The sequence below is a fragment of the Bombina bombina genome, chromosome 9 (genome assembly GCF_027579735.1).
Source record: "Bombina bombina isolate aBomBom1 chromosome 9, aBomBom1.pri, whole genome shotgun sequence".
Taxonomy (NCBI): domain Eukaryota; kingdom Metazoa; phylum Chordata; class Amphibia; order Anura; family Bombinatoridae; genus Bombina; species Bombina bombina.
In genome coordinates, this window is record NC_069507.1 from 22,172,387 (window position 1) to 22,192,639 (window position 20,253).

Below are 20,253 nucleotides of genomic sequence, written 5' to 3' on the forward strand. Positions count from 1 at the left end.
TTTGGTGCTAAAACTTTATTGGGGCCTAGTTTTTTCCACATGGCTGGCTTAAATTTTGCCTAGAAACAGTTTCCTGAGGCTTTCCACTGTTGTATGAGTGGGAGGGGCCTATTTTAGCGCTTTTTTGCACAGTTAAAATTACAGACAGAGACATCCAGCTTCCCTCAGAAGTCCCCTGAATGCTATAGGACGTCTCTAAAGGGCTCAAAGGCTTTCCAAAGTAGTTTATTGGGGAAGATAGGGCCACAGCAGAGCTGTGGCAGTTTGTTGTGACTGTTAAAAAACGTCTATCGTTTGATTTACTGCCTTTTTTCACTGTTTTTCAAATTTTGACAAAATGTGTTTCTCTTAAAGGCACAGTACCGTTTTTTATATTTGCTTGTTAACTTGATTTAAAGTGTTTTCCAAACTTGCTAGTCTCATTGCTAGTCTGTACAAACATGTCTGGCATAGAGGAAACTCCTTGTTCATTATGTTTAAAAGCCATGGTGGAACCCCCTCTTAGAATGTGTACCAAATGTACTGATTTCACTTTAAGAAATAAAGATCATATTTTGTCTTTAAAAAATTTATCACTAGAGGAATCTGACGAGGGGGAAGTTATGCCGACTAACTCTCCCCACGTGTCAGATCCTTTGACTCCCGCTCAAGGGACTCACGCTCAAGGGACTCACGCTCAAATGGCACCAAGAACATCTAGGGCGCCCATAGCGATTACTTTACAAGACATGGCGGCAGTCATGGATAATACACTGTCAGCGGTATTAGCAAGACTACCTGAATTTAGAGGTAAGCGAGATAGCTCTGGGGTTAGACGAAATGCAGAGCATACTGACGCTTTAAGAACCATGTCTGATACTGCCACACAATATGCAGAAGCTGAGGAAGGAGAGCTTCAGTCTGTGGGTGATGTATCTGACTCGGGAAATATGCCTGATTCTGATATTTCTACATTTAAATTTAAGCTTGAACACCTCCGCGTGTTGCTCAGGGAGGTTTTAGCTGCTCTGAATGACTGTGATACAATTGCAGTGCCAGAGAAATTGTGTAGACTGGATAAATACTATGCAGTGCCGGTGTGTACTGATGTTTTTCCAATACCTATAAGGTTTACAGAAATTATTAATAAGGAATGGGATAGACCAGGTGTGCCGTTCTCTCCCCCTCCCATTTTTAGAAAAATGTTTCCAATAGACGCCACCACACGGGACTTATGGCAGACAGTCCCTAAGGTGGAGGGAGCAGTTTCTACTCTAGCAAAGCGTACTACTATCCCTGTCGAGGACAGTTGTGCTTTTTTAGATCCAATGGATAAAAAATTAGGTTACCTTAAGAAAATGTTTATTCAACAAGGTTTTATCCTACAGCCCCTTGCATGCATTGCTCCTGTCACTGCTGCTGCGTTCTGGTTTGAGTCTCTGGAAGAGGCTTTACAGGTAGCGACTCCATTGGATGACATACTTGGCAAGCTTAGAGCACTTAAGCTAGCCAATTCTTTTGTTTCTGATGCCATTGTTCATTTGACTAAACTAACGGCTAAGAATTCTGGTTTTGCTATACAGGCGCGCAGGGCGCTATGGCTTAAATCATGGTCAGCTGACGTGACTTCAAAATCTAAGCTACTTAACATTCTCTTCAAGGGGCAGACCCTTTTCGGGCCTGGTTTGAAGGAGATTATTGCTGATATCACTGGAGGAAAAGGTCATGCCCTTCCTCAGGACAGGTCCAAATCAAGCGCCAAACAGTCTCATTTTCGTGCCTTTCGAAACTTCAAGGCAGGTGAGGCATCAACTTCATCTAATGCAAAACAAGAGGGAACTTTTGCTCAGTCCAAGACGGTCTGGAGACCAAATCAGACCTGGAACAAAGGTAAGCAGGCCAAAAAGCCTGCTGCTGCCTCTAAGACAGCATGAAGGAATGGCCCCCTATCCGGTAACGGATCTAGTAGGGGGCAGACTTTCACTCTTCGCCCAGGCATGGGCAAGAGATGTCCAGGATCCCTGGGCATTGGAAATTATATCCCAGGGATATCTTCTGGACTTTAAAGCTTCCCCCCCAAAAGGGAGATTTCACTTTACACAATTATCTGCAAACCAGATAAAGAGAGAGACATTCTTACACTGTGTACGAGACCTCCTAGTTATGGGAGTGATCCATCCAGTTCCAAAAGAGGAACTGGGACAGGGTTTTTACTCAAATCTGTTTGTGGTTCCCAAAAAAGAGGGAACCTTCAGACCAATTTTGGATCTAAAGATCTTAAACAAATTCCTCAGAGTTCCATCATTCAAAATGGAAACTATTCATACCATCCTACCTATGATCCAGGAGGGTCAATATACGACTACAGTGGATTTAAAGGATGCTTATTTTCACATTCCGATACACAAAGATCATCATCGGTTTCTCAGGTTTGCCTTTTTGACAGGCATTACCAGTTTGTAGCTCTTCCCTTTGGATTAGCTACAGCCCCAAGAATCTTTACGAAGGTTCTGGGGTCGCTTCTGGCGGTCCTAAGGCCGCGGGGCATAGCAGTGGCCCCTTATTTAGACGACATCCTGATACAGGCGTCAAACTTCCAAATTGCCAAGTCTCATACGGACGTAGTACTGGCATTTCTGAGATCGCATGGATGGAAAGTGAACGAGGAAAAGAGTTCTCTATCCCCACTCACAAGAGTTTCCTTCCTAGCGACTCTGATAGATTCTGTAGAAATGAAAATTTACCTGATGGAGTCCAGGTTATCAAAGCTTCTAAATTCCTGCCGTGTTCTTCATTCCATTCCGCGCCCTTCGTTGGCTCAGTGCATGGAAGTAATCGGCTTAATGGTAGCGGCAATGGACATAGTGCCGTTTGCACGCCTACATCTCAGACCGCTGCAACTATGCATGCTCAGTCAGTGGAACGGGGATTACACAGATTTGTCCCCTCTACTAAATCTGGATCAAGAGACCAGGGATTCTCTTCTCTGGTGGCTATCTCGGGTCCATCTGTCCAAAGGTATGACCTTTCGCAGGCCACATTGGACAATTGTAACAACAGATGTAACAACAGATGCCAGCCTTCTAGGTTGGGGTGCGGTCTGGAACTCCCTGAAGGCTCAGGGATCGTGGACTCAGGAGGAGACACTTCTTCCAATAAATATTCTGGAACTGAGAGCGATATTCAATGCTCTTCAGGCTTGGCCTCAGTTAGCAACTCTGAGGTACATCAGATTTCAGTCGGACAACATCACGACTGTGGCTTACATCAACCATCAAGTGGGAACAAGAAGTTCCCTAGCGATGTTAGAAGTCTCAAAGATAATTCGCTGGACAGAGACTCACTCTTGCCACCTATCAGCTATCCATATCCCAGGTGTAGAGAACTGGGAGGCGGATGTTCTATGTCAGACTTTTCATCCGGGGGAGTGGGAACTCCATCCGGAGGTGTTTGCACAATTGATTCATCGTTGGGGAAAAAACAGAACTGGGTCTCATGGCGTCTCGCCAGAACGCCAAGCTTCCTTGTTACGGATCCAGGTCCAGGGATCCCAAGGCGACGCTGATAGATGCTATAGCAGCGCCCTGGTCTTTCAACCTGGCTTATGTGTTTCCACCGTTTCCTCTGCTCCCTCGACTGATTGCCAAGATCAAGCAGGAGAGAGCATCTGTGATTTTGATAGCGCTTGCGTGGCCACGCAGGACCTGGTATGCAGATCTAGTGGACATGTCATTATTTCCACCATGGACTCTGCCTATGAGACAGGACCTTCTACTTCAGGGTCCTTTCAACCATCCAAATCTAATTTCTCTGAGACTGACTGCCTGGAGATTGAACGCTTGATTTTATCAAAGCGTGGCTTCTCTGAGTCAGTCATTGATACCTTAATACAGGCACGAAAGCCTGTCACCAGGAAAATTTACCATAAGATATGGCGTAAATATCTTTATTGGTGTGAATCCAAGGGTTACTCATGGAGTAAGGTCAGGATTCCCAGGATATTATCCTTTCTTCAAGAAGGTTTGGAAAAAGGATTGTCAGCTAGTTCCTTAAAGGGACAGATTTCTGCTCGGTCTATTCTTTTGCACAAGCATCTGGCAGATGTTCCAGACGTTCAGGCATTTTGTCAGGTTTTAGTTAGAATCAAGCCTGTGTTTAAACCTGTTGCTCCACCATGGAGCTTAAATTTGGTTCTTAAGGTTCTTCAAGGAGTTCCGTTTGAACCTCTTCATTCCATAGATATCAAACTTTTATCTTGGAAAGTTCTTTTTTTGGTAGCTATTTCCTCGGCTCGTAGAGTCTCCGAATTATCTGCCTTACAATGTGATTCTCCTTATCTGATTTTCCATACGGATAAGGTAGTCCTGCGTACCGAACCTGGGTTTTTACCTATGGTGGTATCTAACAAGAATATCAATCAAGAGATTGTTGTTCCATCCTTGTGTCCTAATCCTTCTTCAAAGAAGGAACGTCTATTACACAATCTGGACGTGGTTCGTGCTTTAAAGTTTTACTTACAAGCTACTAAAGATTTCTGTCAAACATCTGCTTTGTTTGTTGTCTACTCTGGGCAGAGGAGAGTTCAAAAGGCTTCGGCTACCTCTCTTTCTTTTTGGCTAAGAAGCATAATCCGCTTAGCCTATGAGACTGCTGGACCAGCAGCCTCCTGAAAGGATTACAGCTCATTCTACTAGAGCTGTGGCTTCCACTTGGGCCTTTAAAAATGAGGCTTCTGTTGAACAGATTTGCAAGGCGGCGACTTGGTCTTCGCTTCATACTTTTTCAAAATTCTACAAATTTGATACTTTTGCTTCTTCGGAGGCTATTTTTGGGAGAAAGGTTTTACAGGCAGTGGTACCTTCCGTTTAAGTACCTGCCTTGTCCCTCCCTTCATCCGTGTACTTTAGCTTTGGTATTGGTATCCCACAAGTAATGGATGATCCGTGGACTGGATACACCTTACAAGAGAAAACACAATTTATGCTTACCTGATAAATTTATTTCTCTTGTGGTGTATCCAGTCCACGGCCCGCCCTGTCATTTTAAGGCAGGTAATTTTTCTCCTACATTGGTGTATCCAGTCCACGGCTTCATCCTTACTTGTGGGATATTCTCAATCCCTACAGTTATTGGCAAAGAGAGCACACAGCAGAGCTGTCCATATAGCTCCCCTCAGGCTCCGCCCCCCCAGTCATTCTCTTTGCCGCTCTAACTAGTAGCATCTCCACGGGGGTGGTAAAGAGTATGTGGTGTTAGTTGTAGTTTTTTATTTCTTCTATCAAGAGTTTATTTTAAAATAGTGCCGGCTTGTACTATTTACTCTGAAGCAGAAAGTGATGAAGATTTCAGCTGAGAGGAATATGATTTTAGCACCAGTAACTAAAATCCATTGCTGTTCCCACGCAGGACTGTTGAATACCAGAGAACTTCAGTTGGGGGGAATAGTTTGCAGGCTTAACTGCTTCAGGTATGATCAGTCATTTTTCTAACAAGACCAAGTAATGCTAGAAGACTGTCAGAAATCCCCTCAGGGATAGGTAAGCCATTTTTCTTAGACTCTGTACAAAATGATGGTTTATATTAAGGGCTCTATGCTGGTTGACACTATTGTGGGCTTTATCGATTGCTTTTTAGCATGTTTTCAGTATAAATAAGGTGTTTGTTAAGACTTTGAAACACTTATGGGGTTTAATATTGCACCTGGCAATTATTTGGACACCTAATCTAGTCTGAAAGGCCCCTCCACTCTGGAATGAAGAGGGAGGAGGCCTCATTTTCGCGCCTCAATTGCGCAGTTGTTTTGACTAGGCAGTTCATGCAGCTTCACGTGGGGCGTCCAGAGACATCAGAAAGGACTTCAGAGAGGCTTATTTCCTACTCAAATAATCCCTAAGGAAGGTAAAAGCCACAGTAGAGGCTGTGGCATTGTACTGTAGTGTTTTTAACCGATTAACTGCTGTTATTAGCTCCGGTTTGGGCATTAAGGGGTTAATTGGTCTGAAAATTTGTGTGCAATCTTTTCAAAGTATTAAGACACTGTGGTTAAAATTTCATTAAAATTGGATGTTTATTTGATGTTTTTTTGATGTTTCAGTAATAAATTTAGTTCTTTCAGTTCTTCAAGGGGTTCCGTTTGAACCTCTACATTCCATAGATATTAAGTTACTATCTTGGAAAGTTTTGTTTTTGGTAGGTATTTCTTCTGTTAGAAGAGTTTCTGAATTGTCTGCTTTGCAGTGTAATTCATCCTATCTGGTGTTTCATACAGATAAGGTCGTTTTACGTACCAAACCTGGTTTTCTTCCAAAAGTGGTTTCCAATAAGAATATTAACCAGGAAATAGTTGTTCCTTCTCTGTGTCCTAATCCAGTTTCTAACAAGGAACGTCTGTTACACAATCTTGATGTGGTTCGTGCTTTGAAGTTTTATCTAAAAGCAACTAAAGACTTCAGACAAACATCGTCCTTGTTTGTCGTCTATTCTGACAAGAGGAGAGGTCAAAAGGCGACTGCGACCTCTCTGTCTTTTTGGCTGAAAAGCATCATCCGTTTGGCTTATGAGACTGCTGGGAGGCAGCCTCCTGAACGAATTACAGCTCACTCTACTAGAGCTGTGGCTTCCACATGGGCTTTCAAGAATGAGGCTTCTGTTGAACAGATCTGTAAGGCAGCGACTTGGTCTTCACTGCATACATTTGCCAAATTTTACAAATTCAATACTTTTGCTTCTTCGGAGGCTACTTTTGGGAGAAAGGTTTTACAAGCAGTGGTGCCTTCCGTTTAGGTTACCTGACTTGTTCCCTCCCTTCATCCGTGTCCTAAAGCTTTGGTATTGGTTCCCACAAGTAAGGATGAAGCCGTGGACCGGATACACCAATGTAGGAGAAAACAGAATTTATGTTTACCTGATAAATTTCTTTCTCCTACGGTGTATCCGGTCCACGGCCCACCCTGGCATTTGGTCAGGTTTAAATCTATTTTTGTAAACTACAGTCACCACTGCACCCTATGGTTCTCCTTTTTCTCCTAACCGTCGGTCGAATGACTGGGGGGGCGGAGCCTGAGGGGAGCTATATGGACAGCTCTGCTGTGTGCTCTCTTTGCCACTTCCTGTAGGGATTGAGAATATCCCACAAGTAAGGATGAAGCCGTGGACCGGATACACCGTAGGAGAGAGAAATTTATCAGGTAAACATAAATTCTGTTTTTCATTTAAACTACAGTCACCACTGCACCCTATGGTTTCTCATTTCTCTGCGTGTTTTCGGTCGAATGACTGGATATGGCAGTTAGGGGAGGAGCTATATAACAGCTCTGCTGTGGGTGTCCTCTTGCAACTTCCTGTTGGGAATGAGAATATCCCACAAGTAATGGATGATCCGTGGACTGGATACACCACAAGAGAAATAAATTTATCAGGTAAGCATAAATTGTTTTTTTCTCTGCAGCTAATTTCCAATTCAATTTTATATGAAACTTTTAAGAATTGCTTTATTCTACAGTTAATCAACACATTAGAATTGAACTAGTGCTTTAGTGTAACTGCTTTATTTAAAATGGTTTCATTTCAAAATAACCTGCAGAACATTTTTCACTAAAAAATAAACAACGTTCTGCCTTTGAGATCAGCTCATATGAGCTTTACCTATTGTGTAGGATTGGCTTTGTGGGTAAGATTGGGCAGGCACTTAAAATCAAGACTGGACAACACAAAACCAGTATCTAATCACAAATATGTCGCTAAATATTTTTAGATGTTGCGGCTACAGTGCCTCTCGAACACATGATTCTGTAATCCAATGAAAAGAGAGCATTTTGCTGCTAGATGAGGCACTTTGGACATACAAATCAAATGTCAGAAGGAGTTAAAGGACCATTAAACACAGCAGATTTGTATAATCAACAAATGCAAGATAACACAATAGCATTTACTCTGAATTTCAAATGAGTAGTAGATTCTTTTTTAAAACATTTCAAAGTTATGTATATTTCCACTGCCCCTGTACCATGTGATAGTAATCAGCCAATTACAAATGCATATACGTATAATCTGAGTTCTTGCACATGCTCAGTAGGAGCTGGTGACTCAAAAAAAAGTAAATATAAAAGACTGTGCACATTATTTTTAATGGAAGTAAATTGGAAAGTTGTTTAAAATTACATGCTGTATCTGAATAATGAAAATGTAATAAAACCTGAGTGTCCCTTTAAGTAGTTTAATTAAATTTGGTTCTGTTTAGTTTGTAGTATGTGCAGAATTTACTATTGAGAACCACCGATAAACAATTTAGTGACGCACATTTTTAGAATTAAATAATTTAGTTTGAAAATTAGGAACTGAGCTGGGTCTACATGTATTGCTGCATTGCACAGTTAATATGTGACTACGTTTTTTACAAATCTTGTATGCATTTGTCTACCATAGAGGCATTCAGCACAGATGTGGAATCAGATGACCGTTAAAGTGATGGTAAACTTTCCACTTTTTATAATCCGATCCTGAATGTTAGTGATATTTTAGATGGACTTTGATACATTCTAATATAGATGTGCTGTAACTTTCTTTTTAATCTAGTCATGTCATTCTAATACTGCACGTTCCCGCCACCTACTTCAAAAGTGATATATTTTCTTCTTTAATATAAGGAGAGTCCACGGCTTCATTCCTTATTGTTGGGAAATACTGGACCTGGCCACCAGGAGGAGGCAAAGACACCCCAGCCAAAGGCTTAAATACCTCTCCCACTTCCGCTATCCCCCAGTAATTCTTTGCCTTTTCGTCACAGGAGGATGGCAGAGAAGCGTCAGAAGATTTCGGAGTTGTTCCTCAGGAGGGATATATGCCTTTTAGTTATGGAACTGGAGTTTTAAGTAGTCTTGTCAGCCTCTCAGTGAGAGCAGTGACGAAAGTTAGAGTCTGGAGATGACTTGAGAGGCTATGTTTCTGTTCCACAGCATGGATTCTGGTAAGATCGTTTAATTTTTGAATTATGTTAAAATTGCTGAAGACAGGGTCACAGTGTGACTCCTTTTTATCTTTACAGAATCGTGGGTTAATTACTCCTAAAGGAGATTATTGAACAGTGGGGATTAATCAAATGTGTTCTTTGATTTATGCTGCTTTATGTTTGAGATTTGTTTTGGGCTCATAGACAGTTATGCGGTAACGGAACATACAGGTGTTTTTCTTTCACTTTGAACGCTGCGCAGCTTGTAGCTTGGCGTGCTTTTTCTCATAGCAGGGACAGTCCTGCATTGCGCACCACGTGACCGGGTGTGGTCACACTTTACTTTTTCTCTTTCCTAACCGAGCTAGCTGTGGGAGAGGTCGCTTCTTCTCTGGTTGCCTGTATATAGGAGGTGGTGAGTGCCCCAGTTATTGGGGGTATAAAGGTGCCGTTTTTGTAAGAAATAAAAAGTGCATTTATTTGTATCCTACTGTTGGCGCAAGCTATTGGGGATCCTGATATGCTTGAGGGTACTCCCTCTATTCCTAATAGTAATACCTGTCTATATTGTGAGGAGTCCTTGGTGTGCCTCCCTCTCAACTGTTTTCCATATGCATCAATAAGGTTATTATGTCTAAGTCTCTGAAGACTCGCCGTCCCGTGAGGTGCATACCCATCAATCCTCTCCATTGTCGCATGTAGCTTCCCATAGCACGCCTGATCCTCCATCTGGCGGGGAGACTTTTACCATCAGAATTTACCGCTCAGTGACAGACGGCGGTGTCTGAGGCCCTTGGTGCTCTATCTCGCCCTGCTAAGCGCAAGCAAAAGGTTAAACATAGCTCTCCGGTCCAGGGGACATTCAGTGATTTGCTTGATTTGTCTTCTTTTCAAGTATTCCAGGATGGGTCACAGTCTGAGTTGTTAGAGGGTGAAATTTCTGGATCGGAGTCTGCTACCTCTAGGCCTCCGGCTACAGAGGAGCCAGCCTTTAGATTTAAAATTGAGCACCTACATTTTCTTCTAAAGGAGGTTCTGTCAACATTAGAGGTTCTAGAGGCCAAGTTGCCTGATGAACCTTTGATCCCTTAATTAGACTGTACGAGGACAGGGTAGCCCTCCTAACTTTTCCTGTACCTGTAAAGATCTATCCCTAAGGTGGATGGTGCTATTTCCACGTTAGCTAAGCGTACTACTATCCCTCTTGAGGATAGCTCGTCTTTCAGAGAGCCAATGGATGAAAAGATGGAAACTTCAAAATGTTTCAGCATATGGGATATTTATTTCAACTGGCAGCGGCTGTTCGGTTGCTGGAGCCTACTGGTGCGACTCAACGGAATTGATCGAGGTGGAGGGTCCCCTCGACATTATCCAAGACAGAGTTAAGGCTTTGAGAATTGCTAATTATTTTATCTTTGATACAAACATGCAGATTATTCGCCTGAATGCTAAGATCGCTGGTTTCTCAGTGCAGACGCGTCAGGTGCTATGGCTAAAGTCCTGGTCTGCGTACTTGACTTCTAAGTCTAGACTACTTTCCCTCCCTTTTAAGGGAAACATTTTATTTGGTCCAGGCCTTGACTTTACTATCTCCATGGTTACAGGGGACAATGGTGCTGTCACGATCGCACTCGCGCTCCTTCCGGTTCTTCCGGCTTCTCTGTCCTGTGTGTTTTGCGTTGCTTAGCAACGCTATGCACATTCTGAGCCGTCGTCCTCTGCTGACATCAGGCGGGTTACTTAGTCCTGCAGCCCGATCTCCCGGTGCCCGTTTGTTTTCTCCTGTGGCTTGTGAGTACTCCTTTTTTTTTTTTCTCTCTTGTCTACGGATGTACCCTAACCTGCCTGATTTCAAGTTGTCAATCTTTGCTGAATTGACTACTCTATTGGTTAACCCTAAACTGCCTGATTACAAGTTGCTGAACTGACTACTCTATTGGTTAACCCTGAACTGCCTGTTTACAAGTTGCCAAACTGCTGAATGGACTACTCTATTGGTTAACCCTAAACTGCCTGTTTACAAGTTGCCAAACTCTGCTGAACAGACTACTCTACTGGTTAACCCTGAATTGCCTGATTACTAGTTGCCAAACTCTGCTGAACGGACTACTCTATTGTTAACCCTGAATTGCCTGATTACTAGTTGCCAAACTCTGCTGAACCGACTATACTATTGTTTAACCCTTAACTGCCTGAGTGCAAGTTACCGAGCTCTGCTGATCTGACTTTGCCTATTCCTGATCCCACTCCTCCTATCAAGAGACCCAGTACTACTATCCAGAACCACAAGAACCTCTTGACCCTCTGTGTGAGTACCTTGTTATATAGAAGTTGTTGTGGGGTCACGTCCTGGGTTATACTCAGTGTGCTAGAGTGTTATTTGAGTTCACTCTAGCATTCCGGACCTTTCCCCAACCTGACATAACAAACGGGCCATAAATATGGACCCCACTGAGTTATCCAGGGCCGTGACCCTCCAAGGACAACTCCCTGGAACACATGCTGCACACCTGCAGTCACTAGATTCTAAACTCGACCAGATTACTGCTCTGTTGCATAACCTCTCCGCTCCTCCTCAGGCTACCTCTACCGCTGCTGCGGCCAGTTCTACTGCTGTCTATAATCCGCCACAACCTGTGGGACATTTGTCTCCTAGAATCCCATTGCCTGATGAGTATGTCGGCAACCCTGAGGACTGCCGTGGATTTCTTCACCAGTGTCGCTTACACTTCAGAAATAACCCTCAGGTGTTTTACAATTTTTCTACAAAGATCACCTTTTTGATATCCCTCATGAAGGGTAAGGCTTTGGCTTGGGTGTCACCTTTCCTGGAAAAGAATGACCCCTTTCTTCATGATGTTGACCCCTTTGTATCCGCCTTTTCTTCGATTTTTGATAAACCAGGTAGATCTACCGCAGCTGAAGCCGGGTTGTTGGACTTAAGACAGGGCTCCCTTTCAGTAGCTCAGTATGCTATAGAATTCCGGACTTTAGCCGCAGAAACCACATGGAACCATGGGGCCCTGCGGGCAGCTTTTCGCAAACGTCTTTGCGAACGGTTAAAGGCTGAGCTAGTATTTCGTGATCTACCAGAATCCTTAGAAGACCTTATCAACTTATGTATTAAACTTTGCACCCGGTACTCTGAGTGACTTCAGGAAAGAGACCGGAATAGAAGACCGTATCCTAGATCTACATTCCGTCCTCAGTCTCGTTCTCCTGGTCAGTCTACCATCAACTCTAATTCTGAACCCGTAGAACCCATGGAAGTAGGAGCAATCAGGTTATCCGAAGCAGAACGCCTCAGAAGGCGTACTCTGGGACTGTGTCTATGCTGTGGTACTAAAGGTAATTTGTTAAGAGACTGCCCTATCAGGCCAGTAAAAGCCAAGGCTTAACTACTGAGCGAGGGACAGAGTTAAGCCAGAACCTGTTGACTTCCCTCAATCCCAAGCTTTTTGTTCCCGTTACCCTCACTGTTGGGAGTTTCAAGATCCAGACCCAAGCTCTCATAGACTCAGGAGCTGCTGGTATGTTTATGGATTCAAGATATGTTGACTCTCTTCAGATTCCTCTTCTCACCAAGACTCAATTAAGATTACCACGGTCAGTGGTCAACCTCTGGGCTCTGGATATATTCAATACTCCACTATACCTCTTCACATGTCAGTTGGAATTCTTCACTCTGAAAGTATCAGTTTTGGTGTCATCACTTCTCCACACTTTCCATTGATATTAGGACTACCATGGTTGCAGCTCCATGATCCAGTTTTTTCCTGGTCGAAAGGGGAACTCATAGCTTGGGGCCCTACTTGTTTCAAACAGTGTCTGCACTGTCCCTCCAAATCCTCCAGTTCAGTCATGGCTCTTGTTGACTTCCCAGAGTCGTTACCAAAGCAGTATCATGAATATTGTGACATGTTTTGTAAGAAAGAGGCTGAAACATTACCACCGCATCGGACGTTTGACTGTCCTATTGATCTATTATCTGGAGCTCCCCTGCCCAGAGGTAAAACCTATCCCCTTTCTCGTCAGGAGAATATTTCTCTGGAAGGATACATTAAGGATAACTTAGCCAGAGGATTTATTCGTCCTTCATCTTCTCCAGTAGGCGCAGGCTTTTTCTTCATTGGTAAAAAGGATGGAGGTCTTCGACCCTGTATCGACTATCAAGCTTTGAATCAAATCACTGTGAAGAGCAGTTATCCCCTTCCGCTCATCCCTTAGCTATTTGATCGGCTTCAAGGAGCTTCTTTCTTCTCCAAGTTGGACCTTCGTGGAGCCTAACATTTGGTTAGAATTCGTAAGGGGGACGAATGGAAGACTGCATTTAACACCAGATTCGGCCACTATGAGTATCTTGTTATGCCGTTTAGATTGTGCAATGCACCAGCTGTGTTCCAACACTTTGTTAATGAGATCTACAGAGACTATGAATGGAGACATTGGCTTGAGGGTACTAGCCAACCATTTCTGATTCTTACCGACCACAAGAATCTCCTGTACCTCCATACGGCTAAACGCCTCAACTCACGTCAGGCCCGGTGGGCTTTGTTCTTTTCTAGGTTTAATTTTATACTTTCCTATGTTCCGGGTACCAAGAACTCCAAAAGCAGACGCCCTGTCCAGGCAGTACCAATCTACCGATTCTTCTCTACCGGATTCTGATCCTATACTACGTCCAGTCAGTGTTCTGGCACAAGTATCCTCTTTCCCTATGCAGGCACTTCGTTCAGCCCAAGATCAAGTACCGTCTTCCTACAATCTTCCTCCGGGGATTCTGTATGTACCTCGTAAATTCCGTCAGAAACTTCTAAGATGGGCTCATGACAGTCTACTGGCAGGTCATCCTGGAATAAACAATACCATGTGGAGACTCAAACAACATGTTTGGTGGCCCTCTATGAGGAAAGACATAAAAGATTACGTTGCCGCTTGTAACTCTTGTGCCACCAATAAACACTCTTCTCGACTACCGATAGGACTATTACAACCTCTTCCTGTACCGCATTACCCTTGGTCCCACATTTCCATGGACTTTATCACTGACCTTCCTGTTTCTGCTGGAAACAAGACCATATGGGTAGTGGTAGACAGGTTCTCTAAGGCAGCACATTTCATTCTTTTACCAGGATTGCATTCTGCTCGCAGAGTCTCTGATCTTTTGATAATAGTAGTAGATGGAGCTGGTCTATTGAATGATTTTCTCTAGTAAGTGAACAGAAAAAAGGCTTGATGCATATATTGAAGCCAATTAATATGGGTGCAGTATACTCACTCCATAAGATGAATCTTTACAGTTGAAAGGGAACGTAGCGTCATATGGCAAGAGTCCACAGGTTCCTGGAGTCAAATACTGAATTTTCAGGTTTATCCAAAAGTGGACTATAAATGAATAGAGACCCAAATGACAAAAGTATCCAGTATATAATTGAAAAAAAATGTAGTAACTTACTCCATAAATAAGGAGATTCCAGCTCAGCACAGCAAAACAAGATCTTGACAATCTTTCAACAAAAGATAAAAGGTTTTATTTGCTCAATGCGTTTCAACGTATTATACGTCTTTATCAAGAGCATACATTAAAACAAGTAAAACAGGTAAGTAAAACCAAGTATTGAGTGCGTTTGCTGTGGGTATAGGGCTGGTTTATATACAGGTGAACAATTAGTTCCAATTTCCTGTTGAGCACAGGAAATTGGACTCTCAAAAACTTCATAAAATGTTTAATACTATATATATATGCATCAATAGTAAACTATTCCTGAGAATAAAAATGAAGAAAAATATATTTTAAAGAAAATCATTAAAAAAATATAAAAGTTTAAATATAGAGGCTTAGTTTAGTATTGATACGTTATTTAACCAATCAAAACACTTCTTGGATATTTAGACCAATGAACAGACAGTAGTATAAAGTCCTCAATCAAGTAGTCCGTTGTGTAACTGTTCCTTTTCAGGTCCGATCTGTGGCCATGTGCTTTTCTTGTCCAATCAGAGGACGGCTGTAATCCAAGGGTGAAAGCATCAATTCGGAAGAGTGATGCTTTCACCCTTGGATTACAGCCGTCCTCTGATTGGACAAGAAAAGCACATGACCACAGATCGGACCTGAAAAGGAACTGTTACACAACGGACTACTTGATTGAGGACTTTATACTACTGTCTGTTCATTGGTCTAAATATCCAAGAAGTGTTTTGATTGGTTAAATAACGTATCAATACTAAACTAAGCCTCTATTTTTAAACTTTGATGGTTTTTTAATTATTTTCTTTAAAATATATTTTTCTTCATTTTTATTCTCAGGAATAGTTTACTATTGATGCATATATATATATAGTATTAAACATTTTATGAAGTTTTTGTGAGTCCAATTTCCTGAGCTCAACAGGAAATTGGAACTAATTGTTCACCTGTATATAAACCAGCCCTGTACCCACAGCAAACACGCTCAATACTTGGTTTTACTTACCTGTTTTACTTGTTTTAATGTATGCTCTTGATAAAGACGTGTAATACGTTGAAACGCATTGAGCAAATAAAACCTTTTATCCTTTGTTGAAAGATTGTCAAGATCTTGTTTTGCTGTGCTGAGCTGGAATCTCCTTATTTATGGAGTAAGTTACTACATTTTTTTCAATTATACACTGGATACTTTTGTCATTTGGGTCTCTTCATTTATAGTCCACTTTTGGATAAACCTGAAAATTCAGTATTTGACTCCAGGAACCTGTGGACTCTTGCCATCTGACGCTACGTTCCCTTTCAGCTGTAAAGATTCATATTATGGAGTGAGTATACTGCACCCATATTAATTGGCTTCAATATATGCATCAAGCCTTTTTTCTCTTCACTTACTAGAGAAAATCATTCAATAGACCAGCGCCATCTACTACTACTATCTATGTGTACACAGTCACAAGGGAGAGACTGCAAGAAGGCTGCGGTCTGACCTAAAGGAGAGTATCAGTTCTTAGTTCATTTGTACAGAATATTGTGTGTTTTTTTCATCTTGCACCTCTGTATATTGTTTTCCTCTCTGATCTTTTCATTCTACATATCACCAGATTACATGGATTTCCTTTGGACAGTCTCGGATCGGGGAGTTCAGTTTTTCTCAAGGTTTTGGAGGTCTCTTTGCAAACAGTTTGGTATCAACATCTCTCTTTCAACGGCACACCATCCTCAGTCCAATGGACAAACCGAACGTGTGAATCAATCCTTGGAATCCTTCCTCAGGCACTATGTAAACCATCAACACTCCAACTGGTCCCAGCTTCTTCCTATAGCAGAATTAGCCCACAATTCCCGCTTGAATTCCTCTTTACGGACTTCTCCTTTCAAAGCAGCCTATGGTTTTGAACCCAGAACTTTTCCCATGACTCCTAGTGCTACTGAAGTTCCTGGAGCAGATTGCACTGTGAAAGACCTCTGTAAACATTGGCATCGTATCCACCAGATACTGCTCTCTACCTCCAGTAGATTCAAAAGATTTGCTGATCGCAAATGCTGCAAAGTTGTTTCATACCGCACTGGAGACAAAGTGTGGCTATCCACCAAATTTATTTGCCTAAAACAACCCTGTACAAAATTGGGTCCCAGATTCATTGGTCCTTTTCAAGTCATTTCCAAGGTTTGTTCTTCAGCTTATCGTCTGGCCTTACCCATGACCCTTAAGATACATCCAGTTTTTCATGCATCTCTTCTCAAACCGGTACTGAAAAACTGTTTCTCCATCAAACTCGAACCTCCTCCACCACTCCTTGTGGAAGGTGCTTTCGAATATGAGGTCAGTCAGATCCTGGACTCCAAGTATTGGAAGGGATATCCCATCACTGAACGGTCCTGGGAACCTGCCTCTCAGGTTCATGTTCCTGCTCTCATCAAGTCCTTCCTTATGAGGCATCCTGCCAAGCCTGGTAGGATCCCCCGGAGGGGTCCTTGAAGAAGGGGCATTGACACGATCGCACTCACGCTCCTCTTCTTCCGGTTCTTCCGGCTTCTCTGTCCTGTGTGTTGCGTTGCTTAGCAACGCTACGCACATTCTGAGCCGTCCTCCTCTGCTGACGTCAGGCGGGTTACTTAGTCCTGCAGCCCGATCTCCTGGTGCCCGTTTGTTTTCTCCTGTGGCTTGTGAGTACTCTCTTTTTTCTCTTGTCTACGGATGTACCCTAGCCTGCCTGATTTCAAGTTGCCAATCTTTGCTTAACTGACTACTCTATTACTTAACCCTGAACTGCCTGATTGCAAGTTGCCAAACACTGCTGAACTGACTACTCTATTGGTTAACCCTAAACTGCCTGATTACAAGTTGACAAACTCTGCTGAACTGACTACTCTATTGGTTAACCCTGAACTGCCTGTTTACAAGTTGCCAAACTCTGCTGAACTGACTACTCTATTGTTAACCCTGAATTGCCTGATTACTAGTTGCCAAACTCTGCTGAACTGACTATTCTATTGTTTAACCCTTAACTGCCTGAGTACAAGTTGCTGAACTCTGCTGATCTGACTTCGCCTATTCCTGATCCCACTCCTCCTTTTATCAAGAGACCCAGTACTACTATCCAGAACCACAAGAACCTCTTGACCCTCTGTGTGAGTACCTTGTTATATAGAAGTTGTTGTGGTGTCATGTCCTGGGTTATACTCAGTGTGCTAGAGTGTTATTTGAGTTCACTCTAGCATTTGGGTCTGATTCCGGACCTTACCCAACCTGACAGGTGCCTTCCTACTGCAGGATAAAAACAACAAATCTAAGGGACAAGAATCTAATTTGTTTCTTTTCATTCTGAAAAGTCCCAACGTCAGCAGTCCTCCTCTAAGCCTGAGCAAACCAAAAGCATTTTGAAGCCGGCTCAATCCTGGAATAAATCTAAGCAGAACAAGAAGCCCGCTGAGAACAAGTCGGTATGAAGTGTTGGCCCCCAATCCAAAGCCGGATAGTGTAGGGGGCAGACTGTCGCTGTTTTCAGATGCTTGGTCCAGGAACGTGCAGGATCTGTGGGTCCTGGAGATCATAGCTCAGGGATACAAGATAGGTTTCAAATCTCATCCACCCAAGGGCAGATTTCTCCTCTCAAGCCTGTCTTTAAAACCTGAAAAGAGGGAAGCCTCTCTGGGGTGCGTGCAGGATCTGTCTTCCTTGGGGGTCATTGTCCCGGTTTCTATTGCAGAAAGAGGTTTGGGATACTACTCAAACTTTTTTATGGTCCCGGTTTCTACTGCAGAAAGAGGTTTGGGATACAACTCAAACTTTTTTATGGTCTCAAAGAGAGAGGGAACTTTCCACCCAATTCTGGACCTAAAGTGCTTAAACATTCTAAATGTCCCCTCGTTCAAGATGGAGACAATAAGGTCCATTCTTCCTTTAGTTTTGGAAGGACAGTTCATGACCACTATAGATCTGAAGGATGCCTACCTTCACGTTCCAATCCACAGGAACCACTTCCAGTTTCTAAGGCTTGCGTTCCTGGATCAGCACTTCCAGTTCATTGCACTTCCGTTTGGTCTAGCTACGGCCCCAAGAATCTTTACAAAGGTTCTAGGAGCTCTCCTGGCCATCGCCAGAACCAAAGGTATAGCAGTAGCTCCCTACTTGGACGACATTCTGGTTCAAGCACCATCCTTTCGGCTAGCAGAGGACCATTCGGTATCTCTTCTCTCTTCTTCAATCACATAGATGGAAGATAAACTTAGAGAAGAGTTCTCTCATTCCAAGCACCAGGGTAGAATTCCTGGGTACTATAATAGATTCAATATCCATGAGAATATTTCTAACCGACCAGAGACACGGTGCAAGCTAGCTTTGGTATGTCCTGCCCTCTGGACTTACTAAAGGCCATCTTTGGCTCAGTGTATGGAGGTAATTGGTCTCATGGTGTCCAACATGGACATAATTCCTTTTGCCAGGTTCCTTCTCAGGCCCAGCCTGTGAGTACGGGGAAACCCGAAACACGTCAAGAGTCTGGGGATGTTTGCTACTCTTCATATTTTTTAATTTTTCAGTATGTTGTACTTGCCCACGGCGGTAACCTTTTTATTTCTTCAATAATGGATGCCATTTTTTGAGCCGTTCTAGTAACTTGTTTCTTTGTGGATACTTTGGATTTCTGAACAGCTATAGGGCTCGTTGACATTACTGGGACTTGAACCTGTATCCAGTGTCAGCAACCGGAAATAGAGGATCAGGTTTGGTCTGTCAGACCTTTCGATAGCAGGAGTACCAGAGGAAACGTTCGGCGGAGCGAGTAAAACACAGTAGATGTGTTACCCTTATGCAGGTTTTGTGGCCGAATGAGCATGATGACATCGCCCATAGAAGATATGTGAGTGACTTTATGCTATACGCTACTGCCTTTTTCTGCTAGTTTTATCGGATCACTTTTTACCACATAATATTGGGATCCAATATGCTTTGAGTACGCTTTGGGATACAGCTTTATCACAGTAGAAGTGTGGTAAGGCTAGTGCTGTTTGCACTACTATTGTATATCCGTCTCAGGCCGCTATAGTTGTACATGCTGAGGCAGTGGAATGGTGATCAAGCTGGTCTGTCTTAACAGATTTCCCTGGACAACCGGTCGAGAGAATTGCTCTCTTGGCGGCTCTGTCCCGTGGGACGTCTTTTCTCAGACCACCCTGGGAGATTGTGACTACGGACGCGAGCCTCTCAGGATGGGAAGCTGTTTGGGGTGCCAAAAAGACACACGGCCTGTGGTCTCAGGAGGAATGCTCCCTCCTGATCAACATTTTGGAGCTTCGAGCAATCTGCAATGATCTGAAGGCTTGGCCTCTTCTGAGTTCGTCCTGGTTTATCAGATTCCAATCAGACAACATAATCTCGGTGGCTTATATCAACCATCAGGGGGAACGAGAAGCTCCCTAGCAATGAGAGAAGTATCTCGAATTCTGGAGTGGGCGGAGGACCACAACTGTTCGCTGTAAGCGATCCACATTCCTGGTGTGGACAACTGGGAAGCGGATTTTCTCAGCAGACAGACAATCTTTTCATCCGGGGGAATAGTTTCTGCATCCCAAAGTGTTCGCGGAGATATGCTACAGGTGGGGGACGCCGGAGATAGATCTCATGGCATCTCATCTCAATACCCAACTACCCAGATATGGGTCATGGTCCAGGGACCCTCAGGCGGAGCTAATAGATGCATTAGCGTGGTGCCTTGGAGGTTCAATCTAATCTACATTTTTCCGCCATTACCACTCCTTCCTCGGGTAGTGGCCCGCATCAAGCAGGAGCAAGTGTCAGTAATACTGATTGCTCCATTGTGGCCGCGAAAGACGTGATTTGCGGACCTAGTGAGGATGT